The 16,387-nt window shown below is 33.3% G+C and overlaps 1 long non-coding RNA gene across 1 annotated transcript; it reads right to left on the bottom strand.

The window, feature by feature from the left end:
* Positions 1-7,693: 7,693 nt before the first annotated feature.
* Positions 7,694-10,515, bottom strand: LOC120277921. The gene is made up of 2 exons (XR_005541523.1): positions 10,107-10,515; positions 7,694-7,881 (listed from the first exon to the last, which is right to left on the bottom strand). It is a non-coding gene; the product is annotated as an uncharacterized LOC120277921 (long non-coding RNA).
* Positions 10,516-16,387: the final 5,872 nt, after the last annotated feature.

Genomic DNA, 16,387 nt, shown 5'->3' with positions numbered 1-16,387 from the left:
ATCCAATGGTCCTTAAAGTATAACACAACATTTCAAAAAGATCCCTTCCATCTTACCTTTCAGTCCTTCGTTTTCAGAAACATTTCATATCAATCCTTTTTCTATTACTCTTTAACCAAAAATCTTTTATAAACTTTCACACTTAGGTCCTTGTTCTTTCCACTTAGGGTTTCTCCACAAGGTTACTCTGTAGAAAAATTCTTACTGTAACTGTAGTAATACCCTGAATATATTTTCCAACAGGTATCCAAAGGTTCAGGGTATTACATTTTCTTCCTCGGCATGAAATCAGGCTTTGTTGGGATTTGTAACTCAGCATACAACCATATTTTTGATGTATGCTTGTACGGTACGATCACGAGATGTTCTATGTCATCCTTTCTAACACTCTTCCCTCCTGAAAATGTCTCAATGAGATTGTGAATGGCCTGCTTGGCCGCTGGAAATATGTCTCTAACTTATCGGATACTGTGCCACTGCGGGGGTACACTTCTCCATCGGGGTCATCGATGAACGGCTTCTCCTCATGGCCATTTTCTTTGGCGGCACTGGGAATATGTCGTCCGACTCCTCAGACAACTGTGCCTATGGAGGAGCACGCTTATAAAGGGAAGGGGCCTTGATGATCAGTCTCTCCTAGTGGCGCTTTCTTTGGTCGGGGCTTCGATCGTGGTGCCCTTCATACCGGGTCCCTCTTTACAGGGCCCTTTTTCAGTGAAGGTCTATCTTGGGGATGGTGAGTGGGCTTGGCATCAGATGCATCAAAGGTTACAGTTTTTCCTTCTCCCACAACCGGTGACAGGTCCCCTTGAATCATTTCTTCCCCTTCTCTCACGGTTGGTGATGGGTCTCCTTGAATCGCTTCTTCTCCTTCTACCGCGGCCACCGGCTCCTGCCCTTAGACTTTTGGTAGACCTTCTGTTGGCACCACAGGATCGTGGTACTCAGCCTCAGTCGTAGCTCTAGGGGTTGACTTATCTATTGACTTGTCGGCATTGTGCTGACCAATAATCTTCCGTGCCACCCTTTTGAAAAGCATAACCGACCAACGACGACTACAACAGGAAGACGGACGGAGGACATCTTCATGCTGGTTGATGTCTACATCTTCCACCGGCGCCGTCCGCTCGTTGGGCCCGCCCCACCGAGCATCTCTCGGGTCGCGCTCGTCTATACAGGCGTGCAGCACATCGAACTCGGTGAGTAGGCGATGAAGTAAACTACGCACATCATCATCACCATGTGGAGCATCAACATTAGGCTTGTCGTCCGCCAACTATCGTCGAGAACTTTTTTGGGAGATTGTGTTCAGGGGAATAGTCCCCACCCTATTTTCCGATAACTCGTCGGCTTCTTTTCTTTGGATCCTCTTCTTCTTCTTCTTTTGCTGTTGGGCCTACATTTTTCTTTGTTGCTCTCCTTGGCGGGGAAGGCCGTCAGGCCCTCTTCTTTAAGTTACCCAATTGGGACGACCTCACAGAGGTTTCCTTGGTCTTTTCTATTCCACGGCCAACAAGTGCAATTTCTTCATCATTAGCTGGGACAAGACCAAAAAACTGCAAAGAATGCAGGGGATAAGATGTCAACCTAACAATATAGTACATTAAGCATTAATATTACATAGATCAGAACGACATGATATTACACATAAAGCTAGTATATTATACAGGACTAGTTACACAGGATGGGAAATATCTTACACTGGATGTTAGTATATTATACTTTAAACAAGAATATTACATAGTAATAACAACAAATTAGATAGACAAATTGAACATCACACAAGATTAAAATAAACTCACCTCTTTCCCTTCCAAGGATTTTAAAAGCAGACCGATTGATGATGCCTTGATGAATGTACTCTCCCCATAACACAGTATACGAGGTGTCCGACCAACGCGTTGTTTCTTCACGCTTCCGGATACCTCGTAGAACCCGATAATGAGGGTGATTGAGCACCCTTTCAGGTATCCGATAATGCGGCCGTTATGGGAAGATCGGTCATCAGCCACCTGTGGATGGCATGCGCCCAGGTGTAGTTGTCGATAGTCTCCAGGTTGTCGACATACCTGGGCACGAAGGTGGGCACATTTAGGTAAGTATTCAGGAAGAAGATGGTGGTCATGAAGAACACGACAAGGAGCTTCACGAAAGTCCCCTCTGTTCCAGACTTCCCTCAAACAAGTATAAACAGGTTAGTCTTGATGGCATCGCGATGCTGGTTGTGCATTTTGTTCAAGTAGGCAAGCTCAAAGTCAGATGACCCCCCTCGTGCCTGATGGAGACAATTTATCCCACGCAGGGGACGCCCATAACGACTGCGATGTCCTCCGGCCTGAACTCGAGCATGTTGTCTCCAATCTTGAACCGTTCTATTCGGGCGTATATACAAAGCAGCTCGTCCCCCTTTCTTGGACCACGACCGCCAAGTCCATCAGGTGAGCAAAAGGGTCTGGCAGAGGATCTGCTAGTGAATATTCTTCATCTCTTTTTTCAATCCCTCTGTTGTCTACACGACAGGAGCCAGGTAACACCTAGCATTGACCAGAGTGGTAGCCATTTTTTTATTCAATTAAAATTACACAAAATCATCAGATTTTACACAGCAGAAAGATATTTTACACATGAGGAAATGTATATTACACAGAAAAATCCAAAACCAAAAATAATACACACGAAAGCCTGAAACCCATACCACCGTAAGTCGGATTCTATACAAGAAATCCAAAAGAATACACACAAAAAGCACACAATACCAACTGTTAGGTTGTTTCCAAGCCAGTTGAGGGTATTTTTGTCATTTCCCCGCCTTTTGATTTTGGAACTTAAACAATGGCATTTCCATGGCCAATTAACAGCACATTAAACACCATTAGTGCCATCAGGATTTGATTGGAATTATTTTGAAAAGGAGGGACCTCTGAAGAATAAGCAAACTTCAAGGGTTTTTTAAGGAATCTACAAACTATGGAGGGACTTATAGGTAATTACATGCTATTATTATTATTATTATTATTATTATTATTATTATTATTATTATTATTATTATTTCTAAGATACTTTTTTATTCAATATAACTCCTTTCCTTCTTAATATTATATTATTTATCTTCATTTTTCTAATAGGATAATAGTAAACCTCAACCTATCCATTTTTTTTTATAACTGATTCGCATTAACATGATGGAATTTTAATAGAAATAGAGCTTAAAAACCAAATATAAACAAGATAGATAGATAAATAAATAAATAAATAGAAAGATAAATAAATAAACAAACATTTAGATAGATAAATATATAAATCAATAAATCGACAAATAGACAGATAAATATAAATAGACAAATAGATATAGATAGATAGATAGATAAATTAATTAATTAATAGACAAATAAATAAATAGATAGATAGATAGATAGATAAATTAATTAATTAATAGATAAATAAATAAATAAATAAATAGATAGATAGATAGATAGATAGATAGGTAGATAGATAGATAGATAGATAGATAGATAGATAGATAAAAAAAATTTAATTGATAAATAAGTAAATAATTTAATTAATTAATTAATAGATAAATAGATAAATATATAGATAAATAAATAAATACATAAATAAATAGATAAATAGATAAATAAATAAATTGATAAATAAATAGATAAATAAATAAATACATAAATAAACAGATAAATAGATAAATAAATAAATTGATAAATAAATACATAAATAAACAAATAAATACATAAATAAATAAAAACATAAATAAATAGATAAATAAATAAATAAATAGATAGATAAATAAATAAATAAATAGATAAAAAATTAGAGAAATAAATAGATAGATAAATAGATAGATAGATAGATCAATAAATAAATAAATAGATCAATAGATCAATAAACAGATAAATAAATAGATAAATAAATAAATAAAGAGGTAAATAAATAGATAGATAAATAGATTGATAGATAAATAAATACATCCATAAATAGATAAATAAATAGATAGATAGATAAATAAAATTGACAAATAAATAAATAGATAGATAAATAGATTAATAGATTAATAGATTAATTAATTAATTAATTAATTAAAAGATAGATAGTTAAATAGATAAATAAATAAATAAATAGACAAATAAACAAATAGATAAATAAATAGATAAATTAATAAGTAAAGAAATAGATAAATAAATAGATAAACAAATAAATACATAAATAAATCTATAGATGATAATATAAATAAATATATATATATATATATAGACAAATAAATAAATAAATAAGGGAAAATTACTGTTTACCTCTTAAGAATTTAAAAACTTCCCAAACAACCCTTGTGAGTTTTGAATACCTCAGACAAACCTTCCTTTATTGTTTCACTTCCTTTTTGCTCCTTACAGGTCACTAGGACTCCATGTTATGAAATTCCATCCTTGCCATTAAAAATAGTAGGAAAACAACCGCCCAATCACATCATATTAAATCTTTTTGCATACATTTTTTCATTTTTTTTTGCATTCTTTTTTGTTAAACAGTAACAGAAACAAAAGAATATGTTAACAAAGAACTCATTTCTTAAACAAAGAACTCATTTTTTTAAACAGAAACCTCATTTCTTAAACAGAAAATTCATTTTTTAAAATAGAAAACTCATTTTTTAAAATAGAAACCTCATTTCTTAAACAGAAAATTCATTTGTTAAACAAAAACCTCATTTCTTAAACAGAAAACTCATTTTTTAAACAGAAACATTGATATTTAAATAGAAAAACCAATATATATGTGACAAATTAATCTTGGGTATAAAAACCAATTGATCTTGGCCACTCATACATATTTAAATAGAAACAGCGGTATTTAAGCACTTTTTTAAATGTAAACACAATATAATAAACAAAAAATCGATAGTTAAACAAAGACAACCAAGCATAAAGACGGTCGTTCTTTATTATATGGAGATAATGATATTTACATTACAAATTTAATAATTTTGTGAAAAAGGATTTAGGTTAGCATGATTACATTATAACTACAAACAAAAGAATTTAGGTTAGCATGAAGAGTAATGCAAATACTCATTTTTTAAACAGAGAGCTCATATTTTTATACAAAAACCTTATTTCTTAAACAGATAACTCATTTTTTTAAACAGAAACCTCATTTCTTAAACAGAAACCTCATTTCTTAAACAGAAAACTCATTTTTTAAACAGAAACCTTATTTGTTAAACATAAACATTGATATTTAAACAGAAAAACCAATATTTACATGACAAATTAATTTTGGGTATAAAAACCAATTAATCTTGGTCACTCATACATATTTTAATTGAAACAACGATATTTAAACACATTTTAAATGTAACCATAGATAGTTAAATAAAGACAATCAAGCATAAAGACGACCATTCTTTATTATATGGAGATAACGATATTTACATTAAAAATTCAATAAGTTTGTGGAAAAGAATTTAGGTTAGCATGATTACATTATAACTACAAACAAAAGAATTGAGGTTAGCACGAAGAGTAATGAATGTACTTATTTCTTAAACAGAAAACTTATTTTTTAAAAAGAACCTCATATTTTAAATATAAAGCTCATATTTTAAACAAAAACCTCATGTTTTAAATAGAAACTCATTGCACCCTAGGGCATTATGGCCAAAGCATGTCACACTTGCCACAACTTCCCATGCAAGGAACAATTTCGTCCAAAAAATTTCAAATTAACTCTATCAATCACTGTTAGATGCTTGGGGGTTTAAAAAATTATTGTATTCAAAAGGAAGGGGTTTTTATGGATATTCAAATTTAGGGGGAGAATCTGTATGTATTGCAAATTTTGGGGGTGTTTTTAGCAATTTCCACAATAAATAAATAGATAGATAGAAAAATACATAGAAAAATAGAGAAACAAATAGATAGATAAATAGATAGATAGATAAATAAATAGATAAATAAATAAATAGATAAAATCACTGTCTCATCATTTAAACTTCATCATCAATGGTATTTTCTTCTTGGTCTCTATCACTCGCTCCAAGTTGAGAAGATCCAGCATTCCAAGCAACCGTTGCAGGATTTAACATCTTAGTAATTTGAAACAAAAATATCTTGATTTTATTCTGGCTTTGCACTATACTTTTTTGTGAGTCCTCTAAGCTTCGTCGTTTTTTTTACACTACCGTCACTTCTTCTTGTAGATTATCAACTTCAACAGAAGAACGTGGAATTTGATTAACTAGTGGACTACAAGCTGAGTAGGATTCTTCCCCAGTACTATTGGAAGAAGACAATATATTTTTTCGACGTGGCGTGGTTCTTAACTTGCGGGTCAAATTTAGGATGAAAAGATTCATCAACACCATATTTCTGGCTCATTGAAGAAGTATAACAGTCCTACAAATATATGAAACTTGCATTAGTGCTAGATTAAACATAATAAAAAAATTATAAACATAAAAGAAACATAAATTTATACAAGTAATTAAAAAACAATTATAAAATAGAATTACTTACACTATCAGATTTAGACTTATTATCAACATAATCACCGAGGCCCTTCTCATGTTTGTGGGTGCGATTAAATACTTCTCCATATGTTGGTTTCTGAATTAATTGTTTTGCCTACATGTAGATATGGAATAAATTATGTATGGTCATAAAAACTAAAATAAAAATGTAAAGCATCCAAAAAAATCAACTTTAAGCAATAAAAATCATGTATACCATCCTCTCCGCATGAAGCAAAAAAGGAATTGATCCACGAGTGTGTTTGGTAATGCTTCCATCTTTTTCAGTAATCCTATTTTGTTTGGCTTTTTTAGATCAATTTTTCCATGCTTCATTATTCCAAACATTGTTAATTAATTGTACCAAATATCAACTCTTATCCAACCTTCATTATAGCCTTTGCATTTGGCAATATCACTAACACCAAAATGCTTCTTTGCCCGACTCCTTCTTCCATCATTCCTTTAAATCATTCTTTACATGTAGTATCCCATATTTTTCTTACGACATTTGTTTTTTCTACAAGCCACACAAATTTCTCCTAACAAAATATATATAAATCAAATGTTACCAACACAAGTTTAAAGCCATACGAATGATACAAAATATTCAAAGTGCAGAGATAGTAAACTATTTTCATGGAATAGAAGATCATCAAATTTTGGGTTTCTAAAGACAAGTATTGTATACCTTAGTCATCTATCTACTTAGAATATAATTCCATTTTTTTAGAAAATATTGATGCAAACTAATAAATAAATACGCTTCCAAGATATATTTAATGGAGAACACATATTCAAAATGCATTGCTATCCAAGAAGACAAATACAAGAGTAGAGTCAAATTTTATAACAAAAACTAAAAATAAAGAATCAAATTATAGATATATTCAACACGCATTTCTATCTATCTAAGAATATCTTAATTTATGAGAACTTTAGGGAAAAGAAGATAGCATGAATTGTTTGATATGTAATTCTTATTACTATATTTCAACAATCAAGCACCAAATTTCATGTTTTGTTGATTACCAATAATAATAATAATTCAACTACATAGACAGCATGTATGTCACGCCCCGAACCCGGCTCACCAGACCCGGTGCGCAGACAAACGACCGCAGACCCACAAGGCGTGAGCCCCATAGGCCTGTAAGGCCTCAAAATCTGATCCAGGACTGGCAAAACTATAATAACCCAACTGAGTTACAAGATTACAAACTCTACAAAGTACACAATACTTGGATATAGAAGTCCAAAATACAAAATACAGGGATACACAATAACAAGAACTTAACATTTACAATAGGATAAGACAACAACTACAGACAATCTCTCAAGATCCACGCCGATCTATCACTTTTGATCTGAAAAGGATTTAAAGAAAATCCATGAGCTCACTAGCCCAGTAAGTAATCCAGAAATTGTTTTAAAATAACAGACTTTACGAATCTCGATTTCAGATATTAAGAATAATTCAAAGTTTAAACATAGTTTAAACAAATACAAAATAAATGGTTCAACAGAGGTATAGTTCTCAAGTAGTAACGCTATTCAAGATAACTAAAATCAAAAGAATACCGGGTTTCTAAACTGCGAATAATTATTCGCCAGAAATGAGCATAGGTCTTCAAAACATAATTTAAACAAAACAAAATACAAAGTGAAATATTCTAATAAAGAATATTTACAAATATGATTATTCGGAATTCAAAACCCAGAAATACGATATCAAAAATACAGAAAATTTCAAGGCGGGACAAATATTTGTGTTTTTGCAGAAATTCAAAATCAAAAGGGCAAACCCAAAAAAAATAACAAATTCAAGAGTAAGTCTCCAAATTCACTGTAAGTGCCAAAGGTCATTTGTTTATCCTCGGTGACAGATCCGAGCCAAAATAACAGATATCATTTATTTACCCTCGGTGACCCGAGATTGAATACCAGGTGGCCGTTGATTATTTCACCGAGCGGACACGGTCGCGAGCTGCGATCTCACTTTCCCAAAATTACTTGTCGACAAGGTCGAGTTTAACCCCCAGCGAGGGGTTGCATATCGCTCATTTGGAGACCAAAGCATTCAAACAAAAAAACTCAAGGTTGAAATGCGAGAATATTCATGAATTTTTCCAAATATTCAAACAAAAGCGAAATATACAATTTCATAATCCCAATTTAGGAAAAAATAACTGAAAATACAGAAATTACTTACAAAATTAAATAAATAATTTCCCAAATCATTACTAAAAACTAATCACTATGTACATTTATATCTCACAAGCTACGCATAACAATACTTCTAATATGTCTCATTCCAAAATGCATAACTCCCGAATTTAACATCAAATGCAAAAGATATTTTTGTAGTAAGTAACTTAGGAAAATTCTGAACCTTTTCCTTGTTTAATACTTGACCCAATTTTAGTCTCCGAGAATGAGAAAGATCATGTTAAATCTGAAGATTACTGCATATAGATGTCATCATGTGCAAGTCTTTTTTAATGGCTCATAACTCATAATCTATAAATCCAATAAACATGAAATTTTTGCAAATTGAAGGTCATGGTAATAAGGAATATGTTCTATTCTGAACACTTTGCCTAATTTTACATATTAAATCCGGAAATTGGCCTCTAAATCTGCATGTCTACACAATAATACCTCCAAGACATGTCAACTATAATTGATCATATCTTATAGAATATATATCCAATAAATATGAAATTTGGCAGGTAGATAGATCAAAGAAATCATTACAACTTTTCAATTTTAATCATCTGGAAATTGTGCTTCTATGACCTCCGAATTTAGGCCCCAATTCCCATTCAACTCATTATCATAACTTAAAAATTCATTCTAGCAATTTCATGCATGAACATAGAATGTCGAAGTCTCAAATCTGTAATAATCCAGCCCAATAAACCTTGAAATATTGACTCTAAACCACCAAATCATTTAATTTATTTCCCAAGTGCTAACCTCACAATTTCATTAAGGATACCATCAAGGAAAAGCTATGATCTCCAAACTAGACAGTAAGTTAAAACCTGTCATTCAAGACTCAACCTTGCCTCAGAGTTATAGTACAACATTTCTCTTGATGTATTCACATCTAACATTCACCCCCATTAACATTTTCTCTAAACACATATATGCCCAACAGAACTGTACATCGTCTCAATATTATCAATAATTAGCATACACTCTTTAAAACATAAAAGCATCGACTATATATTAACTCAAGAGCTTTGATCTTATCCTCATACCATAATATGATCGTAACCCCATCGTATACGAACAAATAGATAAATAAGGAACTGGTTACAACCAAATATTATAATATATATGATGTGTTAACATTTCAAGATAAGTAGTAGTCATTCTAAAAATAACATACCAAAACATAAATACTAAGTTTATAGCTAATTAAGGCCACAAATCAGAAATACATGAAAATACCTATTCGACAATAAATAATTTTATGATTAATAACAATAAGCAGGAATATCATAATAAAATAATAGATAATAATTTTGGCAAGAAAAAGAAATTCTTCCAATTATGAAAACATGAGTTCTCGGGGATTACTTACCTAAAAGAGAATCCTTCAACTTCTAAGACTCCAGTCGACACTAAAGCAACTTCTTGGGGTCTGTGAGAATAGCTTTGACATGCTATATGTTGGGGTATTAGAAGTTATCCAACAAGAGAGTGGTGTTAGCAAGAGGAATAGAGACAAACCTAACACCACCAACATACTCAACAAGACTAATGGCTTCCTTCACAGTATTAATCTCATGAGGCAGATCAAGAATAGTGTACTTAAATCACAAGGAAAAACATGAGCTATAGCTCTTGCCATAGTTACAGTCCCTCCACCAACTTTAACGAATGACTTCAACCCATAAAACACGTCCCTGAAAGTCACAATGACAACATCATCAACAAGCACCGAATCACTAGTCATACCATCATTGAACATCTTGTTAAACTCCAACTTCTCATCACCACATCCCCCAACCGATTGCCAAAAAAATAAAACACAAAAGGAGTCTCCTTTGAGCTCTCGAACCATGGACTCGAGGACATGTGAAGAGCCACGCATGATTGGGTTGGCATGAGTAGATGCTTTGTGGCTCTGGAAGGATCTTGCTTTTTGGCGAAAAAAACACTAAGCAAACTAGTGTGATCATGAAGAGACCAAAAGCTTCAACCTTTGATGGTGAGATAGAGAGAGAGTAGAAGAAAGCTCAATGAGCTCCATCTCGACCTTTTTCCTTTTTTTTTTTTTGAAGGTTTCTAGAGAGAGAGAAAGTGAGAACTAGATGGCTACCAAATAATGTGAACAAGCTTCTCTCGGTTTTCAAGGTTTGCATGGAACGAGGTCAAGAATCCCGGCTTGAAAGGTCTTTACAAATGAATGGAAACAAGGCTGGGGCCCACAATACTCTCCCCCTTAGAAGGAGTTTAGTCCTCTAAACTCACACTTGGTCATAACAAAAGCCTATTCTCCAGACTTAGACGGTCTATCAAAAATCTAGGTCATGATCAAGCTACAAGTACAACTGATGGCTACTAACAAGAAGTGAAGTAGTAATACATATCTATAGGTTGCCTCTTACAATATTGACACAAAATAGAAGTTAAAACTCTGACTCCTAGTATTACTCCTTAATCACCAATCATAGTTCTATTAGCTATACCATTGTAATTCTTAAGCTTTACTTAGCTGTGAGTTGTCAACGACTGCTAGGTTTAAAACTTCAAACACACAATCCTCACTTATACATCATCATCATCATCATCATAATAGCCAAAGACCCAACTTTGTAACCATAAATCATTTTAAGATAACCTCATCAAAATGATGACCTAAAATACAAAATAAAGACCACTCACTTAAGCGATATCACCGATCGCATCACACGAACATAGTAGAATTCATCACAATTATTACTATGGATCAAAACCAAACAAGTCCAAAAATATCAAACAAACTCAAATTCTTCTTCAACTGAAAACCATCTTTCTGATAAAATTAACAAGTCAAAACCATTACTTAGTTACATCACTAAGATCAATAGCAAAAGACAATTTCTCAAATTACGACAAGTTTACAATAACTGACATACCTCGAGCACAAGCCTTAACTTAAACAAATATCCCTACCTTAAAAGCAATAGTATAATAATTACCTTGACGATCAACAAGTATCCACCGAAGTTAAAATTTTCTTGAATTATCCACAAACAAATATTCTAAATTTATACATCAATGGTTGTACAAGATTAATTACATCCACTTGAATATCATGGCATGAATCCTTTCATAAGCAGGATGAAACATTAAGGTAATAAAGCTCATTTTACTCCTCTAAGATAATTCTCCAATGGATATCTATTGTTAATCGAAGATATATTGCAACTGAACGAACTGAAACCTCATGCCATGCAGAATTATTCTTTGTATTCAGAGCGATAAGATCATCATCAACTATAAGAATTGTTGTTCCTCGGAATTTCCAAAGCATCTCTTACCACCAACAGCTCAAATCAATACTTCAACAAAACAAGGCCATTGACAAGCACAAATTTAATTTACAAACTGTTTTGGCCTGCAGATATGTTAAAGAAACACATCTAACTAAGTAGTGTACCAGAGGCAACCTTTCTACAATTTAGGAAACAAAGAGCAAAGGATCTAAATGCACAAATGATTACCATAAATACAAAATTTGAATCACAACCCAAGGAAAAATTGGCAATTACCAAAATGGATAATCCAGTGGATAACAATGAATCAAATAGTTTAGCACCTGAGCCATGTCAAATATGTGAAGCGAAATGACAAGATAAGAGAGTTTCTGAAAGGGAGGCACCACTCACCCCACTTGACTCTGGCACAAAACTTGCTTTAGGACGAAAGGAAAGGATTTCCTTTTCAAAGAATAAGATAATCCACAAGATATCCCTTTTATAGTTAGAAAAGTTGCACATACAGGTAATTAATGCTCAAACTGCACAATTATGGGCGATGCAGATGACCGATGGTAGAAAGTGATTACTCTTAAAAGGCCAAAATCAAAGTAATCGTCGGCAACAACAAGTGCATTTACGCTGGAGGATCTGGAATATAAATCAAAGCTTTACAAGGCATGGAGACTAGACTAAGACTCAAGATGCTCTATTGAGGCAAATTTGAAAGTGAGGTGACAATGTAGACTCAACAGGTAATCAGAACCCATTTCTAATGTCATTAACTCGATCTGGGTTCAAATTCTGAACAACACTTCAGGTTAAACACTTCCATCTAATACACTAAGACAACTAAATCAAACAAGACCGAATCCCTCTGATACCACTAAATTTGTCACGCCCTCACCGGACCCATGCGAGACAAACGACCGCAGACTCCACAAGGCGTGAGCCCCATAGGCCTCGCAAGGCCTCAAAAATCCCGATCCGGGGATCTGGCAAAACTATAATAACCCAACCGAAGTTACAAGATTACAAACTCTACAAAGTACACAATACTTGGATATAGAAGTCCAAAAATACAAAAATACTGAGGATACACAATAACAAGAACTTAACATTTACAATAGGATAAGACAACAACTACGAGACAATCTCTCAAGATCCACGCCCGATCTATCACTTTTTGATCCGAAAAAGGATTTAAAGAAAATCCATGAGCTCACTAGCCCGATAAGTAATCCGAAAATTGTTTTTAAAAATAATGGACTTTTACGAATCTCGATTTCGGATATTAAGAATAATTCAAAGTTTAAACATAGTTTAAACAAATACAAAAATAATCGGTTCAACAGAGGTATAGTTCTCAAGTAGTAACGCTATTCAAGATAACTAAAATCAAAAGAATACCGGGTTTCTAAACCTGCGAATAATTATTCGCTGTAAATGAGCATAGGTCTTCAAAAACATAATTTAAACAAAACAAAATACAAAGTGAAATATTCTAATAAAGAATATTTACAAATATGATTATTCGAATTCAAAACCCGAAAATACGATATCAAAAAAATACGTAAAAATTTCAAGGCGGGACAAATATTTGTGTTTTTTTGCGAAATTCAAAAATCAAAAAGGGCAAACCCAAAAAAATAACAAATTCAAGAGTAAGTCTCCAAATTCATCGTAAGTGCCAAAGGTCATTTGTTTATCCTCGGTGATGATCCGAGCCAAAAATAATGAGATATCATTTATTTACCCTCGGTGACCCGAGATTGAATACCAGTGGCCGTTGATTATTTCACCGAACGGACACGTGCTAAACTGCAGCTCTCACTTTCCCAAAAATTACTTGTCGACAAGGTCGGATTTAACCCCCACGCGAGTGGTTGCATATCGCTCATTTGGAGACCAAAGCATTCAAACAAAAAAACTCAAGGTTGAAATGCGTAATATTCATGAATTTTTCCAAATATTCAAACAAAACGTAAATATACAATTTCATAATCCCAATTTAGGAAAAAAATAACTCGAAAAATACAGAAATTACTTACAAAAATTAAATAAATAATTTCCCAAATCATTACTAAAAAAACTAATCACTATGTACATTTATATCTCACAAGCTCTGCATAACAATACTTCTAATATGTCTCATTCCAAAATGCATAACTCCCAGAATTTAACATCAAATGCAAAGATATTTTGTAGTAAGTAACTTAGGAAAATTCTGAACCTTTTCCTTGTTTAATACTTGACCCAATTTTAGTCTCCGAGATTGAGAAAGATCATGTTAAATCTGAAGATTCTGCATATAGATGTCATCATGTGCAAGTCTTTTTAATGGCTCATAACTCATAATCTATAAATCCAATAAACATGAAATTTTGCAAATTGAAGGTCATGGTAATAAGGAATATGTTCTATTCTGAACACTTTGCCTAATTTTACATATTAAATCCGGAAATTGGCCTCTAAATCTGCATGTCTACACAATAATACCTCCAAGACATGTCAACTATAATTGATCATATCTTATAGAATATATATCCAATAAATATGAAATTTGGCAGGTAGATAGATCAAAGAAATCATTACAACTTTTTCAATTTTTAATCATCTGGAAATTGTGCTTCTATGACCTCCGAATTTAGGCCCCAATTCCCATTCAACTCATTATCATAACTTAAAAAAATTCATTCTAGCAATTTCATGCATGAACATAGAATGTCGAAGTCTCAAATCTGTAATAATCCAGCCCAATAAACCTTGAAATATTGACTCTAAACCACCAAATCATTTAATTTATTTCCCAAGTGCTAACCTCACAATTTCATTAAGGATACCATCAAGGAAAAGCTATGATCTCCAAACTAGACAGTAAGTTAAAAACCTCGCTCATTCAAGACTCAACCTTGCCTCGTAGTTATAGTACAACATTTCTCTTGATGTATTCACATCTAACATTCACCCCCATTAACATTTTTCTCTAAACACATATATGCCCAATGAATCAGTACATCGTCTCAATATTATCAATAATTAGCATACACTCTTTAAAACATAAAAAGCATCGACTATATATTAACTCAAGAGCTTTGATCTTATCCTCATACCATAATATGATCAGTAACCCCATCAGTATACGAACAAATAGATAAATAAGGAACTGGTTACAACCAAATATTATAATATATATGATGTGTTAACATTTCAAGATAAGTAGTAGTCATTCTAAAAATAACATACCAAAACATAAATACTAAGTTTATAGCTAATTAAGGCCACAAATCGAAATACATGAAAAATACCTATTCGACAATAAATAATTTTTATGATTAATAACAATAAGCGGGGAATATCATAATAAAATAATAGATAATAATTTTTGGCAAGAAAAAAAGAAATTCTTCCAATTATGAAAACATGAGTTCTCGGGGATTACTTACCTAAAAAGAGAATCCTTCAACTTCTAAGACTCCAATCGACACTAAAGCAACTTCTTGGGGTCCTGTGAGAATAGCTTTGACATGCTATATGTTGGGGTATTAGAAGTTATCCAACAAGAGAGTGGTGTTAGCAAGAGGAATAGAGACAAACCTAACACCACCAACATACTCAACAAGACTAATGGCTTCCTTCACAGTGATTAATCTCATGAGGCGGATCAAGAATAGTGTACTTAAATCACAAGGAAAAAAACATGAGCTATAGCTCTTGCCATAGTTACTGATCCCCTCCACCAACTTTTAACGAATGACTTCAACCCATAAAACACGTCCCCCGAAAGTCACAATGACAACATCATCAACAAGCACCGAATCACTAGTCATACCATCATTGAACATCTTGTTAAACTCCAACTTCTCATCAGCCCACATCCCCCAACCGATTGCCAAAAAAATAAAACACAAAAGGAGTCTCCTTTGAGCTCCCGAACCATGGACTCAGGGACATGTGAAGAGCCACGCATGATTGGGTTGCCATGAGTAGATGCTTTGTGGCTCGGAAGGATCTTGCTTTTTTTGGCGAAAAAAACACTAAGCAAACTAGTGTGATCATGAAGAGACCAAAAAGCTTCAACCTTTGATGGTGAGATAGAGAGAGTAGAAGAAAGCTCAATGAGCTCCATCTCACCCTTTTTCCTTTTGAAGGTTTCTAGAGAGAGAGAAAGTGAGAACTAGATGGCTACCAAATAATGTGAACAAGCTTCTCTCGGTTTTCAAGGTTTGCATGGAACGAGGTCAAGAATCCCGGCTTGAAAGGTCTTTACAAATGAATGGAAACAAGGCTGGGGCCCACAATGTATGTCTTAAAAAAATGTGAAAATTTCTATCCAAGAAGACAAACATAAGAGTAGAGTAAAATTTAAAACAAAAATTAAAAATAACGATCAAATCAT

The sequence above is a fragment of the Dioscorea cayenensis genome, chromosome 15 (assembly GCF_009730915.1).
Source record: "Dioscorea cayenensis subsp. rotundata cultivar TDr96_F1 chromosome 15, TDr96_F1_v2_PseudoChromosome.rev07_lg8_w22 25.fasta, whole genome shotgun sequence".
In the NCBI taxonomy this organism is placed as follows: Eukaryota; Viridiplantae; Streptophyta; class Magnoliopsida; order Dioscoreales; family Dioscoreaceae; genus Dioscorea; species Dioscorea cayenensis.
Note: the sequence above shows the minus strand (reverse complement) of the source record. Positions and strands in the feature narration are given on the sequence as shown.